Below are 16,677 nucleotides of genomic sequence, written 5' to 3'. Positions count from 1 at the left end.
ATGATTGATGGATTTCTGTTACAGTACATCAGTGGCTTCTGTCTCTCAGGTCCCTGGAAAATAGGGAGTATACTTGGTGCTGGTCAAAATAATACATTTTGCCAGAGGGAGAGATCAATTAAGCCTGAGCATGAAAGATTATTGTTATGCTAAGCTCATGGCACAGCCTGCTTCCTGAGCCTTAGCTCTAGAAAAACAGGGTGTCTCCTAATATCTTGACAAAGGAATGTTTCATGTAAAAATGGGCAAAATAAAAACAAAAATCCTAATAAAAATAGAGATTAAGAAGAGGTGGGAAGAATACATAAAATAATTATAGAAGAAATTGTATTGATAACTACATTGTGTGTGTGGTTGCTGATCTAAAGTCAGACCATCTTAGAGAATGAAGTCAAATGGGCCTTAGGAAGCAATATTAACAATAAAGCTAGTGGTAGTGTCAGAATTCCAGCTGAGCTATTTAAAATCTGAAAAGATGATGCAGTTAAAATGTTGCATTCAATATGATAGCAAATTTGGAAAACATAACAGGGATTAAAAAAGACTAATTTATGTCCAAATCTTTAAAAAAGGGTAATTCCACATAATGTTCAAATCAACAAACAAATGCACTCATTTTTTTCCTTCCTTTCTCCCTTCCTCACTCCCTTCTTCCTTCCTTCCTTCCTTCCTTTCTTCCTTCCTTCCTTCCTTCCTTCTTTCTTTCTTTCCTTCTTTCTTTCCTTCTTTCTTTCTTTCTTTCTTTCTTTCTTTCTTTCTTTCTTTCTTTCTTTCTTTCTTTCTTTCTCTTAGGCAATTGGGGTTAAGTGACTTGCCCAGGGTCACAAGCTTGGAAGTGTTAGGTATCTGAGGTCATATTTGAACTCAAGGCTGTTGCTCTATCCACTGTGCCACCTAGCTGTCCCTAAACACAGTCATTTTACATTCCAGCAAGGTTATACTTAAAATCCTGTAAAATAGGCTTCAGCAATATGTGAGCTTAGAATTACTAGAAGAGCAGACTGGCTTTTGAAGAGATAGAGGAACTAGAGACCAAATTGCCATCATCTGCTGGATTATGGAGAAAGCAAAGGAGTTCTAGAAATAGAACAACTTTTGCTTCATTAACTACAGTAAACCTTTTGATGTGTAGATCACAACAAAATGTGGCAGGTCTTCAAAGAATACCATATCATTTTACTTGCCTCTTGAGGAAGCTGTATGCAGTCTAATAAGCAATAGTTAGAACGAAATATGAAACAACTGATTGGCTTAACAATTTGCAGTAGGGTTTTTTTTTTTCTTCTGGAGGCAACCCGTGAATTCTTTCAATTGGAATTTCATTTTCTATGTTCAGAATTTCTGGACAGTTCTTGTTTATTATTTCCTCCATTATAATGTTAAGGCTTTTTTATCCTGTTATGATTTTCTGGATGATTTATGATCCATAGGTTGTTTCTACCTTGTTTTTGAGATCTATATGTTTTCCTTCCATTCTAAGCATTATTTTTTATTATTTTTAATGTTGTCTGTTTCTCTTCTTTTAGGTTCCCTTTCACTCCTGTATATTTATATTCCCAAACTATGATCTCTTTTTTGTTTCTTTGGTAAAATTCAAGTATTTTTTTTTTTTTTTAATTCTGCTTATTATTTTTGCTATGCAGGATGCAGTTCTCCTTTAAGCTACTCAGGAACAGCATGTTGTAGTTCTATGTTCTCAAATCCCATAGGGTACTTTGTCTCATCAAGTCTTGGATCATTTTACTTCCTTTTTCAGTATTTATTCATAGAACTTACTTACAAGACCTGAAGGTTATATTTCCATCTGTTGTTACTATTTCTATGTTTACTTATCTATTAATGTTCAAGGTCACTGAAATTTCTTCCTGAAATGTTTGGTACTTTTAGTCCTTTATTTTTCTGCATTATTTTCCTTATCACTCACTTTCTGACTCCCTCCCCTCTGATTATTTATTTTACTTTGTTACGAGAGATCTTTAAAAGAGTGAGTTATCTGTAAATGTTTGTAATATTAAAAAAAATCAATAAATTTTTTAAAAAAAACTTGAACAAGCAGTTCTTGAAGGAAGAAATTCAAATAATCAACAACCATATTAAAAATACTCCAAGGAACACATGATTAAAGAATTATACATTAAAGCAATTAGGTTTAAACTCACACTTGATAAATAAAGATGATAAAACCAGAAAATTACAATTGTTAGAGAAACTGCACGTAGATGTATTGATGTTGGTTTGTGGATTGGTCTGGTTATTGAAAGTAACTTAGAACTATGTCTCCCAAACTATTGAACTATGCATACTCTATGACCTACTATTAATACTATATCTCTACTCCAAAGAGAGTAAAGGAAGAGAAAGAAGATATATATTTGCAAAAATATATGTTTTTGTGGTAGAAATTAATCCTAGCAAAGCAGATATTCATCAATTGGGGAATTGCTGAAAAATTTTGAAATATAAATGTAATGGAGTATCATAAACTTGGGAATACTTAGAAGTTAATGTAGAGTGATGTATATAGGATCAGTGAAACAATTTCTAGAGTAACAACATCATTGCAAAGAGACAATTTTGTGAACAAGTAAAACCTCTGATCAATGTAGTGACTAACCAAGACTCTAGAGGACTCATGAAGAACCATGAGATCTGTGATCTAACAGAACTTCAATGAACTCTAGGTGCATTATTAATCATACATTTTTATACATGGATGATAAAGAGGTGGATTTATTTTGTTTGGCAATTCTTTTGTTATTAAAATTGTGGTTTTCTTTTTTATTGAAGGAACAGATTTTGGAAAGAGAAAGGACTAGAAATAGAAATGGAGTTTCTGAATCAGAAAGAGGAGAGGAGAGAAAGGAGGAAAAGGAAGAGGAAGAGGAGGTCCCTGAAAATTTTCTTTTAAATTCACAGAAAAAAAAAAAGAAGGAAAACAGACAAGTGGGACAGTTTTGAGGATAATATACTGAATTTATTATGTACTTTTAACAATGTCAATAGTTCATAATAGAGACTTCATATTGATTTATACATATATATCCACACCATTGGATAGCTTATAGATAGCTCATTATTGATATGTGGAATGATTGCTGCAAATGTTTGATAAGATAGTCAATGTTACTTCTCCTTGTGAAGTTCCCAAATAATTTTTCTCTCTACATAAAATCTTTTCTTAAATTAAGGCTTCTTGATATCCTTGTTTTTTATCTTGTACTACACTAATCAGGTTTTCTAGACTGAAAGTAGGTTCTCATGGCCAATATCATTTTTTATGGATTGTAGGAACAGAGCCAGAATATGAATATCCAAGGGGAGCACATCTCATTGTGCATTTTTAGTCCTAGGATTCCTATCCATTACTGTATATTATTGAATTGATTCTTTACTCTTTTGCTTCCTCTCTAAAACTAATGGGCCCAATGTTCTGTATTGAAAATTATGGGCTTAGTGAAATCTCATTTAGACTCACCATTCTGGATTGTGTGATGACTCAGACATTTATCTCTCACCTTCTGTTTGATGATAAATTACTCTGTGTGTGTTTTTAGCCTCCCCGCTGTTTCATTTGGAGTTACTGAAACTAAGACTTGCAGTCTTGCTTAATTTAGTGAATTGATCATTGTTGTAGCAGCTGCATCCTCTGCCCATTTCCCTCAAGATTTATTTTTTTTCATAGTTACTGTTACGACCCAGAAAAATAAACTATGCTCCTCTTGGATCATTCATGATACCTATTGCCAAAACCAACAATCTGGTCTCTGTTGTCATTTTTTTAAAAAAAGAATATCATTTGACATTATTGACTAATCTCTCCTTTAAAAAGTTTTTCCCCCCTTAACTTCCATGACTTTGCACCATCTCTCAGACTTCTCTTGTCGGTTCCCTTTATTGATTTCTTTCTCTGTCTTTCTGCTAAATTCTACAAGGTGAATTCTAGACTTTCTGTCTATACCCTTTGGGAAAATTCACCACCATTTTTTTTTTTTTTTTTTTTTTTTTGGTAAAGGGGTAATTACTGAGAAGATATAATAGGAATATACAAAGTCACTCCAAAATCTTGAGACACCTTTTCTCCTATACCATCTTGGTTCCTAGAGGGCAGTAGACTCAACTTAAAAGCAGTTTCTATAAAATATTTGTGTTGTTAAGTTCACTTCTGATTTTGGTCCAGTTTTAGGGTCAATTCATTGCTGGTTTGGGGTCCAGCAGTAGCTACTTGGGATTGTCCTGGTGGATTGCAAACTCTGGCTTAGACTATAACTCTCAGACCTCTAGTAGCTTTTTCTCTCAATTTTTTGAAGATTGCAGCCTATTCTATTCTATTTCTAACAATTCTCCACCTAAAAAGAGAACAGAGATAGAAAGAAGTACAGCAAGTCAGTGTATTTGTGGCTTTAAGTCAACTTTTAGTAGAGAGAGAGAGAGAACCTGGGTAGGGAGGATAGGCTCCTGACCATAGTTGTCTTTCCCTACATTGAGGGGGGGAAGTTCCCATCTCCAGATAGGCAGGAAAGCAAATTCACCCACTCTTATAGCTTCAAATATTCTTTGCAGATAACTGTCATAGGTCTCCAGGTATGACTTTTCTCCTAAGTACTAACCATGCATTTCCAACTGCTGTTCAACTTGGATATACTTTTGTTGTCTCAAAGTAAGTGCATAATCATCCATCCAAAAGTAATTTTTTAAATTTTTATTTAAGTTTTCTGTTTCTGTTACTGGTTTTTGTTGTAATTGAATTATTTCAGTCATGTCTTCATGACCTAATTTAGAGTTTTCTTTGGCAAAGATAGTGGAAGGGTTTGCCATTTTCTACTCCAACTAATTGTGCAGATGAGGAAACCAAGGCAAACAGGGATTAAATGACTTGTGGCTGCGGCTAGATTTGAATTTAGGTCCTCTTTACTCCAGAACTATATTCTATACAGATACTGACTCCATTGTACCACATAGCTGCCCTTCTGTTAATAATAATACCAACCAGTTATTCAGCCTCGAACAGTTATTATTTCTTCTTTTCCACTCTATCCCATCCAATCAGACATTAAATCCCTTCAATCTTCTTTTCTTTATCTGTTGCATCTATTCTTTCCTTCATCTTTTTCCTGCTTGAACCACACCTTAAGCTTTCACTGTTATAAGTTATTACACTGATTGTTATAAGCACCAAAAAATAATCTTCAAATCTCTCTCTACTTCAATTCATGCAGTACAACTTTAGATGAAACTTTCTGTTTTTATCATGTTGTGCTCATGGATCAAAAGCTGATAGCTTTGCCCATTTAAGAAACAGAAAAGAAGATGAAGAGCTTTATAAGAACAGAAGTACAGCCTGCTTCTCTCCTCTTGGACTCCATTAAAAAGATACTTATTCTAGAACTTATGATAATGTGTATTCAAGGGATATTTCTGGTCTTGTACTGATTTTACTTTTCTGACTTTTCCTCATGACATCTTCCAAAGTTCATCATGATCTTTCATTTTCACCCAAGTGGAATGGTGATCTCAGAATTAATACCCCATTCCATTTTAACCTTGATACCTTAGCTGAGTGAAAATCCATCTCAATCAATCACTCATAGGCCTTAGACAAAGTGCTAAAAGGCTTTCTAACAGAAATGGCATTTGCACAAGAATCGGGTTTGGATGGACTTAGGAAACTTGGTTTATAAAAGGGGTTGAGAAGAGATGGAATTCCAGAAATGAGTGTGAGTGCAAAATTCTAATATAACTCCTGAGAAGGAGCTTCCTTTGTTCTCATGAATGGTAATGTATCAAATTCAGCTTTAGTCAGGCCTCTTTTCTCCCTTGCCCTTGACCAGAAGAAGACCCTGCAAACTTCAAAGAATCTGGAAGATTTTGGCCTCCCCATATTTCTGTCAGCGTTCACCAGCTGTTCCTGAATCAATTAGCAACAGTATCTACAGTGGGAGCCATGGACAGATGGAAGCAAATTCACCATTCTTAAAGGAGACTTCTCGAGCACCCATGAATGGAAAAAAAAAGATTTCCAACAACTAGAAATTACTCTTTTGCTACATGTGATCTTATTATTTTTAAAATTTTTATTTATTTTGTTTTAAATTTATGAAATAAATTAGCATCTCTATATTAAATTAAATTTTAAAAAAAGATTGTTCCACATAAAACTACAAATTTGTTATGTTCAACTTGTTATTCTTTTAAATACATAATAAAGCTATCATGTAACATTCTCTCCTTTTTTTCCCCTCCCCTTAGCTTATGTTTGAATCCATCTTCCCTAAGACTTTATACATTTATTTGTGGGTGGGTACATCCCAGATATTTGGAGGATGTTTGGTACCACTGTTCTGAGCCTATTTCCTTAGTAAATATTCCTTTCCAAAAGTTGCATATGTTTACTGACTAAACTGATTCTCAACTGATGATACTGGAGACAAGCACACTCAGGGGGACTGAAGTTTATAGTATTAAAGAATTCTCTATAACTTCTCAGGGATATTATGGATGTTATACTAGTTCTGGGAACCCAAACTGTGAGAAAGAAAGGATTTTCAGAGCTTACCTTTTGGTGCTATCTGTATACTTATGTGTTTTTAATAAACATCAAGTCTCCCATTCCTGCTTCTAATGTCTCCTCGATTTAGTAACTTTGCCCCAGATTTCCAATCTGGCCTTGTCCAATCTTTGACAAGAATTTCATTCCCTTTTCTCCAGATGACAATGTCTAATACCTTGAGAGACAGAATGGTATAGTGTATGTAACTTATGTTACTAGACTTAAGATTAGCAAGATCTAGATTTATTTACATTATGCCTCAAAAACATTAGCAGTGAGATGCAGGGAAAATTACTTAAGTCGTTGATGCCTTAGTTGATGCTTTAGTTCCTAAAAATGATGAGCCTGGATTATGAACTCTATAATCCTTTCAGCTCTAAAACTCCAATTCTTTGACCTTCTCCTATATGATGACTTAGTGTAATTGCCTTGCCAGTTTCTAAAGCAAGCTTCCTCTCTCCCTCCTTCCCTCCCTCCCTCCCCTTCCTTCCTTCCTTCCTTCCTCCCTCTCCTTCCTTCCTTCCTTCCTTCCTTTCCTTCCTTCCTTCCTTCCTCCCTTCCTTTTTCCCTCCCTCCCTTCCTTCCTTCCTTCCTCCCTTCCTTTTTCCCTCCCTCCCTTCCTTCCTTCCTTCCTCCCTTCCTTTTTCCCTCCCTCCCTTCCTTCCTTCCTTTTCTTTCTTTCTTTCTTTTTTTCATTCTTCCTTGAAGTATTAAAAAAATAAAGGAGAAAACGGATATCCTATTTATCCAAGCAAGCAATAAAAACAAAAACTATAAATTCCAGAATAGATTTTCTTTATTTAGCAGTTTTCTATATCAATAAAGTTTGAAGTATAAATCTCCCCAAATCAATATGTCATAATTTATTCAGTCATTTTCTAAGAATTTGAATAGTCTAAGTCTTCTTTGATTGTTTTGTTTTTTTCACATTTCAAATAAAGTTGGTATTTTTTTTTTTTGAGAAGAGTCACATTTTCTTTTATGACTGTTTTGGAATAGAGTCCTAGCAGTGACAAGGAACAGGACTGTGAATGTGGGATGGACAGCTCTGGGGAGAGTTAAATTCTTTAGTGACCCTTTGCTGGAGAGATCATTCCAGGGTGCAAAGGATTATTGTTATGCCAAATTCAGGACACATCTGCTCACTAGGCCTTAACTCTGAGAAACGGAATTTCCAAAATATTTTGACAGAAATGAGATGTCTAAGGAGATATCTGTCCTGTTCCTTCTTTTAAATGGCAGAGTTTGTAATTCTACCCTCCAATTAAAGGGGCAAAGAGTACCGATAAGGAATGAATAACAAGGCTGATTGGATTTTGCAAGGTGATGTTCAGTTCTTCAGTTATGTCCAACTCTTGGTGATCTCTTCAATGTCTACCCAGTTCCTACTAAAAAAATAACCTCTGCATTCAAGAGACAAAAACGAAGTTGGGGGAAAATGATATTCCACATTGCAGAAAGACTTATTTTGACTTTAGGATTGTTTCATTTCTTTACATATGTTTTAATTTAGTCTTCACAACGGTATTCACCAGAACCATTTGAAATTCTGCTCCAAGAATCACTGTAGAGATCTCAGCAAACACAGCTGAAATTAGAAAATGAAGTTGCTGCCTCTCCTTGGAGAAGAAATTTTTCTCTTAGCATTGTGAGAAAGGTCTTATTACATCTAGAAGAAAGAACTGGTAATGCATGACTCTGATTACCTGCTTTAGGAGTCCCAGTCCAGCAAATTGAGCTCCAGTGGGAAATTTCAAGTCCTTTGTTTTGTTTGCTTTAATCTCTTTCTAAGGTTTATGGAAATTCCCAGGAGGGAAAGAGAGTGAGCTCGTTGAAGGAGGTGATTATCTGCACTTCTCCACCCATATGAACATTTGGAGTGTCTCTGAATATGTGTATCTCATTTTTTTTTTTTTTTTTGAGCTACTACAATTCTTTTTTGTTCATAGAACACTAATGTGAGCTTGCCATGTTGGGCAGTGTAGTGTCAGCTTCTTCTATGTCTCACAATTGATACTGAAATTCTTCAGAGAAATCTTCAAAATGTCTTTGAATCACTTCTTCTGCCCTTTATATGAGTGCTTGTCTTGTGTGCATTCTCTGTAAAATAGCCTGTTAAGTAGATGTATGTTTGGCTTTCAGGATATTTGATCAGCCCGTTGGAATTGTGTTCTGCAATAGAGTTTGATTGTTCAGATTGTTCAGTATCTTTATTACCAGGTAATCTTAACAATCTTCTTAAGACAATTCAAATGGATGTGGTTCAATTTTCTAGGACAGCACTGGTAGACAGTCTATGTTTCTTAAGTATACAACAATGAGGTCAGCTTAAGGGCTCTGTAAATCTTTAGTTTGGTAGTCAGTCTAATGTCTCTTCTCTTCCACATTTGCTTCCACAAATGCTGAGCTAGTCTGAGCAATGTGTAAATTAATCTCATCATTTATATGTACATCCCTAGAAAATATGCTGCCAAGAAAAGTGAATTTATCCACACTATTTAACATTTCTCCATTTGCTGTAACTGTTGGTTCTATGTATAGATAGTATAGTGCTAGCTGGTAGAGAACCTTTATTTTCTTGGTGTAACTTATCAGGTCAAATTAGCATAATTGATAGAGAATTAATCCATACATTTTTGCATTTCATCCTCTGAAGCAGTACTGCATGCATAGTCATCTGTGAACAAAAAGTCATGTACCAACACTCTCTCCACTTTAGTCTTGGCTTATAACCTTTTCAAGTTAAATGGTTTACCATTAGTTCAGTAGCTGACCTTAATGCTATTTTTAGCATTATTTTTTATGTTTTTATGTTTGTATATGTTTTTATTTTATAAAACATCATGCTAAAAAGCATGGGAACAATGATACAACTCTGCCTCAATTCACTGGTGACTGGGAAAGTGTGAGAGCATTGACCTTTTTTTTCAGAATCCATGCAAGCATTTATCATCATGAAACTGGTGAACTTTTTCAGACAACCAAATTTTGCCTTAATCTTCCACAAATCCTCATGGCCAACAGTATCAAAAGCCTTGGTTGGGTCAACAAACACATACAAACCTTTGATCTGTCCCTGGCATTTCTCTTGTGTTGTTGGGTAGCAAATACTGTGTCAACAATTCCTTGGTTCTTTCTGAAGCCACATAGACTTTCAGCTAGATAACTATCTTCAGAGTGAAGGATCAGTTGATTAAGGAGAAGTCTGGCAAGAATTTTACCAGTAACAACTAAGAAAGTGGACCCTACCCTCCTCTCTCATGACTGTCAAAGAACAATCTGTTTTCCTTTATAAAACTGGATAATGGAGGCACCCTTGATCTCAAGAGGGATAATCTCCTTTTGCCATATAACCCAGAAAATTTCAGTCAACTTTTTTATGACCAGTGGTCAGTAGGTATTTGCTGGATGGAATGAGCACGAGACACTTTGCCACACAAGAGGATCCTAATGGCATTCAGTGCTGCTTCTTCAGTTGAAAGTTCAGTTAGAGAGGGATTGACATCAATCTAGGGTAAATGGTCTATGACTTCAGTACTATTTGATGACAGTTTGTCGAGAACACTATGGAAGTTTCCAGCCTCTCTCTCCAGGATTATGTCTATATTGCTGATCAATGTAGCTCCATCAGTCATGAATAGTTTTTAAAAAATTTTTTCTTAATAGCTTTTTATTTTTCCAAATACATATTCAACACTCACCTTTACAAAACCTTGTGTTCCAAATTTTTCTCCTCCCTTCCTAACCCTTCAGCAAACAATCCAATATAAATTAAAGATATGCAATTCTTCTAAACATATTTCTAAATTTGTCATGCTATGCAAGAAAAATCAGATAAAAGGTAAAAGAAAAAAAAAACACAAGAAAAAAATGCAAGCAAATAAACAAACAACATCAACCAAAAATATGCTTTGATCCATAGTCAGTTTCCATAGTTCTCTCTCTGAAGAGAGAGAACTGTATGGCTCTTTCCATTACAAACAAGTCTATTGGAATTACCTTGAATCACCTCATTGTTGAAAAGAGCAAACTCCATCATAGTTGATCATCACATAATTTAGTTGTTGCATACATTGTTCTCAAATTTTAAGGGTCATGGCCACTCTATTGGGCACAATAATAAGTTCTTCACTTAGCATCAGTTCATGTAAGTCTTTCCAGGCCTTTCTGAAATCAGCTTACTCATCATATTGCAGAGGTCTTTAGGATTTTTTGTTTGTTTGCTTACTTGCAAGGCAATTGGAGTTAAGTCACTTGCCAAAGGACACACAGCTATTAAGTGTCTGAGGCCAGAATTGAACTCACATTCTCCTGACTTCAGGGCTGGAGCTCTAACTACAGTGCCATCTAGTTGCCCCTACCAGAAGTTTTTGACTCATAAAAACCCTTCAGGACATTATAGAAGAGTTTTGGATTATTGCTATTGCTATTAAACTGAATCTCATCTGACTTCCTATAGAGCCAAGAATCCTTTATTTCTCTAAACTTCATTTTACTTTTGATGATATTAAATGCAACCTTCTTAGAAATGATTAAATGGTACATCTACAACATTTTTTTTTGTGGTTAGGTAAATGGAAGATAATGATAACGTTGGTGATGAGAAGATAGTGAAGCAAACAAATTTTCAGGAGTAAGTGACATTTTTTTGTTACTGTTCTGACTTTATTCCTCCCAAGAACTAACTCTTTGCCATGTCTGATAGTCTGTGCCTACAGATGATCAGATGGGTGTTTTTAACTGTTTATCTGCCTACAGATTATCAGATGGGTGTTTTTTAAACTATTATTTAACTGGGTGTAAAGTTACCCAGAATCACAAATTTGTCCTCTTTCAACAGGTCTTCATAAAAATTTTCTTTGACATTATCAGGGTTTTTCTTGGTGGGAACTGATGATGCTCATATGGCACTTTCCTGTAAGTGGCAACTGCATTGTTCATAAATTTGTCTTTTATTCCTTTTGGGAGGCATACAAACTTGCCCGATTAGATTAGCTCTGATTTCAAAATCTATGTCAGCTTCACAGTGTTCTCCATCACAGTGGCCACTCTGGAAAAATCTGCATCTGACTTTGGTAAGCTGGCATTCATTTGTTGGCCTTATTTCACTCAGGGTTTTACTCAGGGTTACTATTTGGATGCCGCATTGCATCACAAGGCCTTTTTATCTTTCATGTCTAGTGGATTTCATTTGGTCCACAAGTATGCTCATATTCCATGTATCAAATCATATTTATAAAAATTTTTGTACTTTTTTTGTGTTTCAACTGCAGGGTAGGATTTCTACCTGATGCTGTAAACAAGCTAGGGTTGGGTGAAATAAATAATTTTTAGAGTACCTTTTCTAGCTCCTTCTTCATGTAAACAGGTGAGCAGTTCAATGCTTCAAAAAAAAAAAAAAAAAAAAAAAAAAAGAATGCTCACACACCTAGGAGACTATTGAATACCAGTGCTACTTCAGTCCAGTGAGAAGACTACCCAATGTACAAAATTATTTTTACAGCTTCCAATGTATCCATACCTACTGATTTGTCATTTTCCTGTCTCCACAGGCCTTCAAAATGGGTAAAATAGTAAAATTATAACATAGTAAAATAATAAAATAAGATGGGTGATTTCTTGACTCATGTAAATTGGATTTAAGTGTGGCAGAGTTTTACAAGGTTATCAGCCTTTTTCTTCCAGTCCAGTGGCAAGGAAAAAAAAAAGTCCAGATGGCTCTTGGCCAGGACATAGTGGATGACCTTGGCATCTTCAATATGAACAAGTTCTAAGTGCTCCACAGCACCTGCTTCTGCCACCTCCAGGGACCATTGGAACAAATTGTTCTCATCCACCCATTCTGCTGGGGAAAGTCTACACGTACTTAGAGCAGGCACTCCCCTAACTCACCAACACCCTCAACCTTGTTTAGCTCATCTGCTGAGATGACTTTCATCGCATGCAGCTGCTGCACATGCTACAGCTTCTGGTGGGAATGAGTGACAAGTGGAAACTGAAGGTGGATAAGCAATGCTGAAAAGATTTTGACAGGCTCTTGCACCAGAGTTCTCCCTGACTACTCCATACATCCCAAAAGATCACTAAGTGATGTTTTAAGGCCCACCTTCATAAACTATGATTCACATCCCAATATAGGATCTTGTAACTGATTGTTAAGGGTTACAAAACTATAATTTATTATCAGTAAATGTTTGATTTATATACCTAATTGCTATATACTATACTATAAAATGAGTATATAATATATACTCAGAGTCATGTAAAAATTTCTCAGGTGAAAAAGGGTTGTAAGTGGAAAAAATTTAAAAAGCTCTGCTTTAAGGTATACAAAATGTTTTTCTCACAACTATCTCATTAAGTGGATTAACTATCTTTACTCCTTTGAACTCCTTGGGTCCATCCATACATATTTTCACAGTGGCCATTTTCTGCCCTAGCATTGTCAGTTTTCCTTTTTCCTTTCCCAGCCCACCCACTTTCTACATCTTACTCTAAGAAATATAAACATCTACACTACCATTATTTTTGGAAAGAGAAGATCAATGGACTATCTCATTTTTCTGTTCACCATCTTTTGATTTCCCAGACCAATTTCACTCCTCTGAATACTATTCCTCTAAATATGTTATTTCTCATATTAGAAGTAAATTCTTTTGAGACTAGGGACTGTCTCACATTTGGGTTTGTATTCCCAGAGCTTACTTAGTACAGTATACATTTAATAAATGTTTTTTACTCATTCATTTTACTTCAGAGGAAACTGAAATTCAGATAAGTTAACAAGATTTGTCTGTAGAATTAAACCATTAATGTTCAGTGACAGCTTTAAACCCTAGATCATCTAATTTCAAGTTAATTTTTTCCCCATTGTTGCATTTTGCCTCTAAATTCAGAAGTTAGATTAATTACTTGCCTATGTCTAGACTGCACAAGGCCACACAATTTTGCCAAGCCCTTGAGCTTGATGGAGTCAGCTCTTAAAGCCAAAATTAAATTAAAAAAAAAATCATGCTTTAATGCATACTTATTACATAGAATTAGTATATAGAAGGAGATTACACCAAATAAAATAGCTATGTGTGGCTGCAGATCAGCGACTTCTCCCAGACCTATGCTACTTCCAATCAATATTTAGGTTTATTCCAAATGGAAGAGTTTAAGTAAAACCACAGCTCAGTTGTTTTATTTCCTCTGATTGCTGCAATGAGTGAGCAAAGGGATTCATACAATAAAATAAAGTTCCTAAATGATATTTAACTCCTGGTCAATGTCTGAAGAATTTCAAGAGGTGGAAGTAAGTTTAGGAACCAGGGTTAGTTGTCAATAGCATTGCTTTTCTGCTCACATTCCTGTTTGGTGGTTGAGCTGAACAGGACTTTGACCATTTCTACCAGTTTGTTCATCATGAATAGAATGGTAGGGTATAAGTAAAAAACAGATAAGATACAGATCAAGAATCTTTCCATCCCATAACCATCTTGCTTTCCTAGCTTTTAATTTGAAACTCCAGCAGCCCCTCTTGGTTACTCCACTTGCCTCATTTCTATCCATAACTGCTGCTTGTTTCTTTTCCCAGAATTACATCTCAGCTTCATGGACATATTTACCCTCAGAAACTTCAAAAGCTAATGTCCAATTTGAAACATCCTTCTATTTATCACATACACATGGAACTAATCCACATATTTGATTTTTTTTTTCCTGAGCATGTTCCATTTAATAGCAAGATTGTTGTTTTGTTGTGTCCAACTTTTTGTGACCCCATTTGGGTTTTCTTGGCAACTCACATTAGTTCTGAAAGACTTTATGAGAGTAATCAACTTAAAAATGTTCTTTTATCAGTCCTTAACAGATTACTCAAAGATAAACTTTTATTACACTTTAAAAAAATGTTTCAGAAATCAGTTCTGTCAACTAAAAAGGTTCCTAGAAAAAAAACTGAGAAACACATTATGCTGTTCTTTTTGAGTCTCCTTTTGAAAAGAGTATATATCTCTGAGTCACAATGACATGTGTTTCTGAATATTTAGTTTCCTTATGTAGTGGAAGCATTCTTCTAGGAAGGAAAGATGAGAACCTGCTTGGAGCACAGGGCTATTAGGGCATTCTAAAAATGCTATGCCTTCTGTGGGTATGTCAGCTGTTCCTCAGCTCACTGATTTTGTTTTTAAATGTTAATGGAAGAGGATTCTTCTGTTATTAAATTTCTCAAAGAAAAATGACTTTGTGTGTGGGATTGTGGTGTTGATATGTGACCAATAAATGTACTGCACTGTTCAGCCAGAATTTGTCTTGATGATTAATAAGGATTCTATAACATTATAGTAGAAAGAACATTACACTTAGATTCAGAAGACTTTAGTTTGGATTTCATTTCTGCCACTAACTTTGTGAGTTGGGGGTACAGAAGAAGGAGATGGGAAATGTTTAACAACCAGCTCTTTGGGAGGACAACTGATTATAAATCTATATCTACATATTTTATGCTTTTATTCTTACACACACACACACACACACACACATATATATATACATATACATCTGGGAAATAGTTTTTAAGTTTAATCTACATGGTCAAACTTTTTTTCATCAGTTTCTTAAGTCTAGATAATCAACAAAGCAATGAATACTACCATAAGTAGTGTTGAATTATTTTGGAATTTATAAATGCTCATAATGGCTCCAGCACACCTCTCTGGGTGATCCTCAATTAAGTCATATAAACTTTCTGAACCTTAGCAAATTCATCTATACAATTAGCAGAATATTTGGCATACATATCTTTTTGACTTCCCTTTTTATTTTTCTTTATTTTTTTATTACAGCTTTTTATATACAAAACATATATATGGGTAATTTTTCAACATTGACCCTTGCAAAGATTTCTGTTTCAACTTTTCTCCTCCTTCTCTTTACTCCCTCCCCTAGATAGCAGATAGTTCCATATATATTAAATATGTTAAAGTATATGTTAAATACAATATATGTATAAATATTTATATGGTTATCCAAGAAAACCATATAAATATTTATACATATATTGTATAATCCAACAAATCCAAGAAAGATTGGATTTAGGAAGAAGATAAAAATAACCTGAAAAGAAAAAACAAAAATGCAAGCAAACAATAACAGAAAGGGTGGAAATGTTATGTTATGGTCTATACTCATTTCCCAGTGTTCTTTCTCTGGGTGTAACTGGTTCTGTTTATTACAGATCAATTGGAACTGATTTGGATCCTCTCATTGTTGAAGAGAGCCATGTCCATCAGAATTGATCATCATATAGTATTGTTGTTGAAGTATATAATGATCTCTTGGTTCTGCTCATTTCACTTAGCATCAGTTAATGTAAGTCTCTCCAAGTCTCTCTGTATGGAATACATATCTTAAAAGATTGTCATATGGAAAGCATTTTCATCCCATCTGGAGTGGCTGGACTGCAAGGTCCACAAACTGATATTTTTTGTTCCTTCCTTTCAGACATCCTTTGATCCCTGAGCTTCCCAGTCCATCTGCAGTAGACAGATGGGAAGAACAACAAGCTCCTCATATTGCTTGTTTAACTCTGACTACCTGAGTCCCCTACTGTTTGTAGCAGGGGTCCTCAAACTACAGCCTGCGGGCCAGATGCAGCAGCTGAGGACGATTATCCCCCTCACCCAGGGCTATGAAGTTTTTTTTATTTAAAGGCCCACAAAACAAAGTTTTTGTTTTTACTATAGTCCGGCCCTCCAACAGTCTGAGGGACAGTGAACTGGCTCCCTATTTAAAAAGTTTGAGGACTCCTGGGAAGAGTAGGTATATTATGTACCTCCCGTAATGATCTCTTATACCCTTTTGCAGATTTTGCAGATCTAGGCTCTGCCAGTGGATTCAGTCATCTTTGACGACATTCCTCCAAATTTATAGGGATTCCTTGCATCTCAGTTCCATTTAGTCACTAACAAATTTGTTTTTATAAAATAACATTTACTTTAAAAGATTCAATCAAACAAAAAAACTTACTCCCTATAGACATTGGAAGCTTAATGACTCTCCCTCCTCCCACTGTCTCCTCTCCTATCTCCCACTGTACCTTCCCTACTCCCCTCCATTCTCTGGGAAAGGAAGGGTTTTAGATTCAT

Source organism: Sarcophilus harrisii, chromosome 1 (genome assembly GCF_902635505.1).
Source record: "Sarcophilus harrisii chromosome 1, mSarHar1.11, whole genome shotgun sequence".
In the NCBI taxonomy this organism is placed as follows: domain Eukaryota; kingdom Metazoa; phylum Chordata; class Mammalia; order Dasyuromorphia; family Dasyuridae; genus Sarcophilus; species Sarcophilus harrisii.
This window is presented reverse-complemented; position numbering follows the sequence as displayed.